The following is a 5847-nucleotide window of genomic DNA, read 5'->3' as shown; positions in this document are numbered from 1 at the left end:
GAATTTTACTTTCAGGCCTCAATCTCAAGTCTCATGTAGGGAACAGCTTAGTACAGATTTACAAATCACTACCAGTAAGTGTAAAAAGCTTTTGAATTTTTTAGTAAATTAGGTACAACACAGAGATATGAGAAGCTTCCTGAATGCTTAATGAAGATGATATTTTTTTTTTTTTACCCTACTGTTAGTTATACATCCCTATTAACTATAGTAAAATTTCTGTGGAGTGAATAGCCTTTGTACCAGTATGGAAGATGTCATGGATAATGCACAAAAGTTGGAATACTTATTGTGAGCTGCACAGGCAATCTTGAGATGAGTCTTTCATGCCCTTCCCTCCAGCACTAGAAGCTGCAGTAAGTGGGGTTTTTTTGGCTGACCTTTTGGCATAGTCTGAAAAACTGACTCTAGAAGACTGGAGTGTTGCTAAGAGTGGTTTGTTTTTTTCTGTACAGACTGACTGCGTTGCATACAGAGGTTAAAATTGCCTGTTCTACTTAGTTGTCTCCATGTTTTTGCTGAAAGCAGAATATTAGGTCCAGCGTTAACAGGGTTTGTATGCCTTGCGTTTGTTTTAATGTGGTTTGAAGGAACCCACAAACTGGTCGGTGTGAGGTCAAAATTGAAGGAGCCAAACTTCTTCAGAAATTCAGTATCATGTGAAAGACTAGAAAGGAGGAGAGGTTAAAAGTGCGTGTAATTTACTGATTGCTGGTCAGAGTGCTGTGAAGCTCTGAGGTGCCCCAGGCAGAACCATTACTACTAAAACTTATGCAAAAACTTACCTAGAAGTCAGAAGTTGTCGGGATGAACTGGTAATAAAGGTACAGAAGGAAAGAGGTAGAGAAAGCTGCCTAGTTGGATTTTTTCTGTTTGTTTTTTTGTTTTTTCTTCCTCTGTATGACAGTGTCTTCTGCATAATTTTTTGCTACACTAATGAAGTAGTGTAATAGCATGAAAATAGTGTATGTTTGTAAATAAGCTCTTTTAAAATGCTTGCAGTGTGATGTTGAAGTTAATTATGTTGCAATAATGTTGTAATGCACTGATTTCTGTAAATTGTATTTCATGAGATGGGAGAACAGCAGCTTTTGAAATGTGCATAAAATCAGGTGAGTGCTGTCTGTGTGTTACACTGAATATGACTAGAGCTAGCATGTGCTACTTTAATACACTTGATCAGAATACATTATTCTGGTCTTGTGTATGTATGGTACAGGTGACATAAGACACCTTATTATATCCTTTCCCCACTATTTTTTTTAACTCAACCTATTGTAATAACAGCCCCGTATTGCCACACTTGTGTGATGTCAGTTCATCACAAAAGAAGAAAAGTTTGTTTATCCAGGCAAGCAAATTTTTGTAGGCCAGAAAAAATTACCATCTGAAGATAAATGCAATGGATTAAGTAGAGAATATCTTCCTCCCAGTTTCAGTTTTTCTTCTGAAAAGCCTAGAGAGCATTTGTATCAGTTCCCTCAGTAAAGCGTTCTGCACTAAGCACCTTCTTGTGGTTCATGGTTTTTGTAGGGTGTCAGCTGATTGCAGGCACTGCGTCTGATTACTTTGAAAATAGTGACACAAACATAGAATCGTAGAATCGTATCAACTGAAAGAGACCTGGAAGATCCTCGAGTCCAGCCTTTGTCCCAGCCCCATCAACCTGCTGAAGGATTCCCCCCAACGCAACATCCACCCGTCTCTTAGACATCCCCTCCAAGCCAAGAGCACTCAGTTTCTCTAGGAGAGTGCTGTGGGCGACACTGTCGAATGCGTTACTAAAGTCAAGGTAGATGACATCCACAGCCTTTCCTTCATCGAGCAAGCAGGTCACCCTGTCAGGGAAGGAGGTCAGATTTGTTAAACAGGACTTGCCCTTCACAAACCCTTGTTGACTGGGCCTGGATCACCTGGTTGTCCTGCATGTGCTGGATAATGCAACTCAGGATGATCTGCTCCATCAGCTTCTCTGGGACTGAAGTTAAACTGACAGGCCTGTAATTTCCCGAGTCATCCTTCATTTCCTTCTTATAGAAGGAGATATGGTACTTTAAATAAATTATTTATTAATGAAAATAAAGGTAGCTGGATTTTCCACAATATTTTGGTGCTGCAAGGTCTGACATTGAATTAACTTCTTCTGAAATGAAATGGTGAATCATTGTTCGGTAGAAAGAAACTGAAGATAGTATTGGGTAAAAATCATATGAAGGAAACTAATGTTTTTTTCCTGTGCTGCGTGCTCTTTGGTAGTTATCATGAGATCTTGAGTCATTGGTGACAGAAGAGCTATTTATTGCTCCTCGATTGAACAGTGAATTTTAAGTCTCCTAACATAGATGTGTTTTGAGAATATAATCCTTGTTACTTTTGAGTCTGTAACGTACTGTAGTTTGAGGTCTGCAAAAGTAAGGATTGAAATACTTGCATAAACAATTTAGGAGCAATATGTCTAATAATGAAGTATTCCCTTTTTATTTATAAATCTGCATATAGTCCCCAGGTACCCTGCTTACAGACTAAGGATGTTAAGGAAAGAAGGAAAAGTCTTCGTGTTCTGCTTTTAAAACATGAGGGTGGAGGAAAGGGTACTAATTTACAGTTGTCTGTGGTTTAACAGGTCCTGGCAATTACTTTGACCATAATCCTGGCAAAAGCAACTGTATTGCTTACTGCCATAAAATGGGTCGTTGGGGGCTTGGGGTGAGTCTGGGATGATGAACTGTAATTCTTCTTAGTCCTTTGGTTAGGAAAGTGTGCAAAAGAACCTTACTGTTGGGGAGGGGGGAATTCTTCGGTGTGATTTCTCTACTTTTAATGTTAAATGCTGCTTCAGGTAACATTTGCTTACATAGCATAAGTAATGCTGTGAAACAAGACATTTTCTGTTCCCTTCTGAGTGTTTTTAGCTTGGTTTCTATAGCAATGAAACCTATGCAGAATGTCAGGTCTCTTCTTCCCCTGTCTCCAAAAATAACTTCTAAATTTACCAACCAGCGTAAGCCAAAATTAAATGGGAAGGAGGAGGCTCAGAGGTTGTTGGATTCCTACTGGTTTCAAGCAAACTGGTGACTCTACAAAGGAGAAGCCGTGCCCTGTGAAGGCAGGACCGAGTTGCTACAAAACAATATATCCACTGCTGTCTACCCTGCTGGCAAAATTTCCAGTTTGCGAGGACAAATTCTGCTGCAGTTGTGAGGTTTACTGGTTTGGTTTGGTTTTTACCCCAGTGGAGACCCTTGAGAGGAGCAGAAGTTACTGCCTTGAGGAGAGACCAAGAAATCGGGACACTTGAAAGAGAACTGACAAAAGCTGGCTTCTGTTCATGGAACAACTTGTGTTTATTGTTCTAGCTATAAACACTCCAGCTACTTAATCCACTTCTTGTGATTTTTGTGATGAAGTATTCTGTAAGGAGTCTTACGATTTCCCTTCAATTTGCTGCACTAGTATACCTCTGATGCCTTTCAGAATTTCTAAAAGGTCTGTATAGTAGAAGACAGGACAAACAGAAATTCTTGGTCCCTGAAAAACACCATTTTTAAATTCACTAAAGGGCATAATAGGACTCTCTTGTCTGGACCCATTAGGATGGAATTAGTTTCTGTTTCCTAATTGCAGTTGCTGTAACATTTGAATGATGTGTTAACTCTGTCTTTGAAGGCAAGAAGTCTCACATGCGTGTTCTTCTCCCATCCTCATGTTACCTCCACTGTTACCTCCACGTGTTACCTCTGTGTTACTAAGTTTGTAACTTAGTAAATTACAGATAACTCAGAGAAAGGTAACTTTTGAGAAAACATGTAGAAGACACAAAATTAATTTCCTCAATAATGACACAGTGAGATTTGAGCAGTGATGTGCTCTTGGACGAGTGAGCTGCTGTGGATCTCTGTGTGTCTCCAGGATAGTGACAGGACATGCTATGGCTTGGTAGGGGAAGAAATTTGCAGTGATTGAAGGTAGAGGGTGAAAGGAGAGGAAGAATGGAGAGCAGAAGAATGGTAGCAGACAGAAGTCCATTAACTAGACTTCATGTCTTTCCTTGATCATAGACCAGGTTGTTGTGGCGAGATGGTTGGAACTGCATAGACATTCCAAATGAGTGTGGGTGTACTAGCCATTAACATAAAAGTATGTCGGTAACGTTCTATTATTTGTTTCATTGCTAATTGAATGGCAGTTTTATTTAAAATGGGTTTTATTTTAGTCATATCCATTGCATTACTAGATTTTTCTTGTGAATGGTTGTACTCCATTTAGAACATTTATAGAGCTCAGGCTGTTTTTCTGACCTGCTCAGCCTTTTTAGGATCGAGTGTTTTGCTTCCTCACTTGCTTTCTCTATCCCTAAATATATTATGTTATTTTGAAGTGATTTTGTTTTCTTTGGCCCTAATTCCTCTAAATGGAAATACATATTTCTCAGATTACTACTTTTGCTGGATCACAGATTAGCCATTACATGACCTGATTGTTCAGTACCGAAAAACACTCAATAACCCCTATCAGTTCCACTGAAGGTGACTTCTTAGTAGTATGTGCTTATGTGTTAGGCTGTCCCTGCCCACAGCAGAGGGCTTGGAACTAGATGATCTTCAAGGTCTCTTCCAACTTATTCTATAATTTTCTGGCTTGGGCTTCTCACTACAAGAAAGACATTGAGGTGCTGCAGCGTGTCCCGGGAAGAACAACGAAACTGGTGAAGAGTCCAGAACACAAGTCTTATGAGGGGCAGCTGAGCGAACTGGGGCTGTTCAGCTTGGAGAAAAGGAGGCTGAGGGGAGACTTTATTGCTCTCCACATCTACCTCAAAGGAGGTTGTAGTGAGATGGGGTCTGTCTCTTCCCAAGTAACAAGCAATAGGGTGAGAGGACATGGCCTCACATTGCACTGAGAGAGTTTTAGATTGGGTATTAGGAAAAGTTCTTTACTGGAAGGGTTGTTACGCATTGGAACGGGTTGCCTAGGGAAGTGGTGAAGTCGCCATCCATGGAGGTATTTAAAAGATGTGTAGATTGGTACTTGGGGACATGGTTTAGTGGTGGATCTGGCGTGGCTAGGTTAATGGTTAGACTTGATGATCTTAAAGGTCTTTTCCAACCTAACTAGTTCTATGATTCCTTTGAACTATCTTTTCAATTTACCTGCCTACTGTTTAAACGTCTTCTGTGCTTGTGATTCCTTTTTTTTTACTTATTTTTGATAGAGAAAGAAAAGCATGGAATTTGTAACCTGTGGAACATGAACGTGAGCCGGCATTGTGCCCTTGCCACAAAGAAGGCTGATGGCATCTTGGGCTGCCCGTGGCAGAGCATTGCAATTAGGTTGAGGGAGATGAACCTTCCCCTCTGCTCAGCTTTGGTGAGGGCACAGTGCCGTTCCCAGGTCTGGGCTCCCCAGTACGAGCAAGCCATGGATGTGCTGGATAGAGTCCAGCAAAGGGCCACGAAGATGATGAAGTGCCTGGAGCATCTCCTATGAGGACAGGCCTAAAGCTGGAACTGTTCAGGCTGGAGAAGAGGGGGCTCGAGGAGGATCTCACCAAGATCACCTTGGAGAGGGCACTTGGCTTGAAGTAGCCCTGCTTGAGCAGGGGGCTTGGCCAAATGACCTCCAGAGGTCTCTTCCAACCTGAGCTGTTCTGGCAACTTTGGTATACTCTGGATGTAGAACAACTTTGGTATGAATGTTACTACTTAGTAAGGAATTTGTCATTCTGTCTTCTTGGAGTGTGCTTTTTGCACTAATATGACTGTATTTGGTCTAATAGGAAACTAATTTTATTGGGTTTGCCTGGCTGGATTTTGGTGGCAGGGGGACTGTAGTGGTGGCTTCTGCAAG

This window comes from Apaloderma vittatum, unplaced genomic scaffold (genome assembly GCF_000703405.1).
Source record: "Apaloderma vittatum isolate BGI_N311 unplaced genomic scaffold, ASM70340v1 scaffold5634, whole genome shotgun sequence".
NCBI classification, from domain to species: Eukaryota; Metazoa; Chordata; class Aves; order Trogoniformes; family Trogonidae; genus Apaloderma; species Apaloderma vittatum.
The sequence above is the reverse complement of the archived record's forward strand: the minus strand, read 5'-3'. Positions refer to the sequence as shown.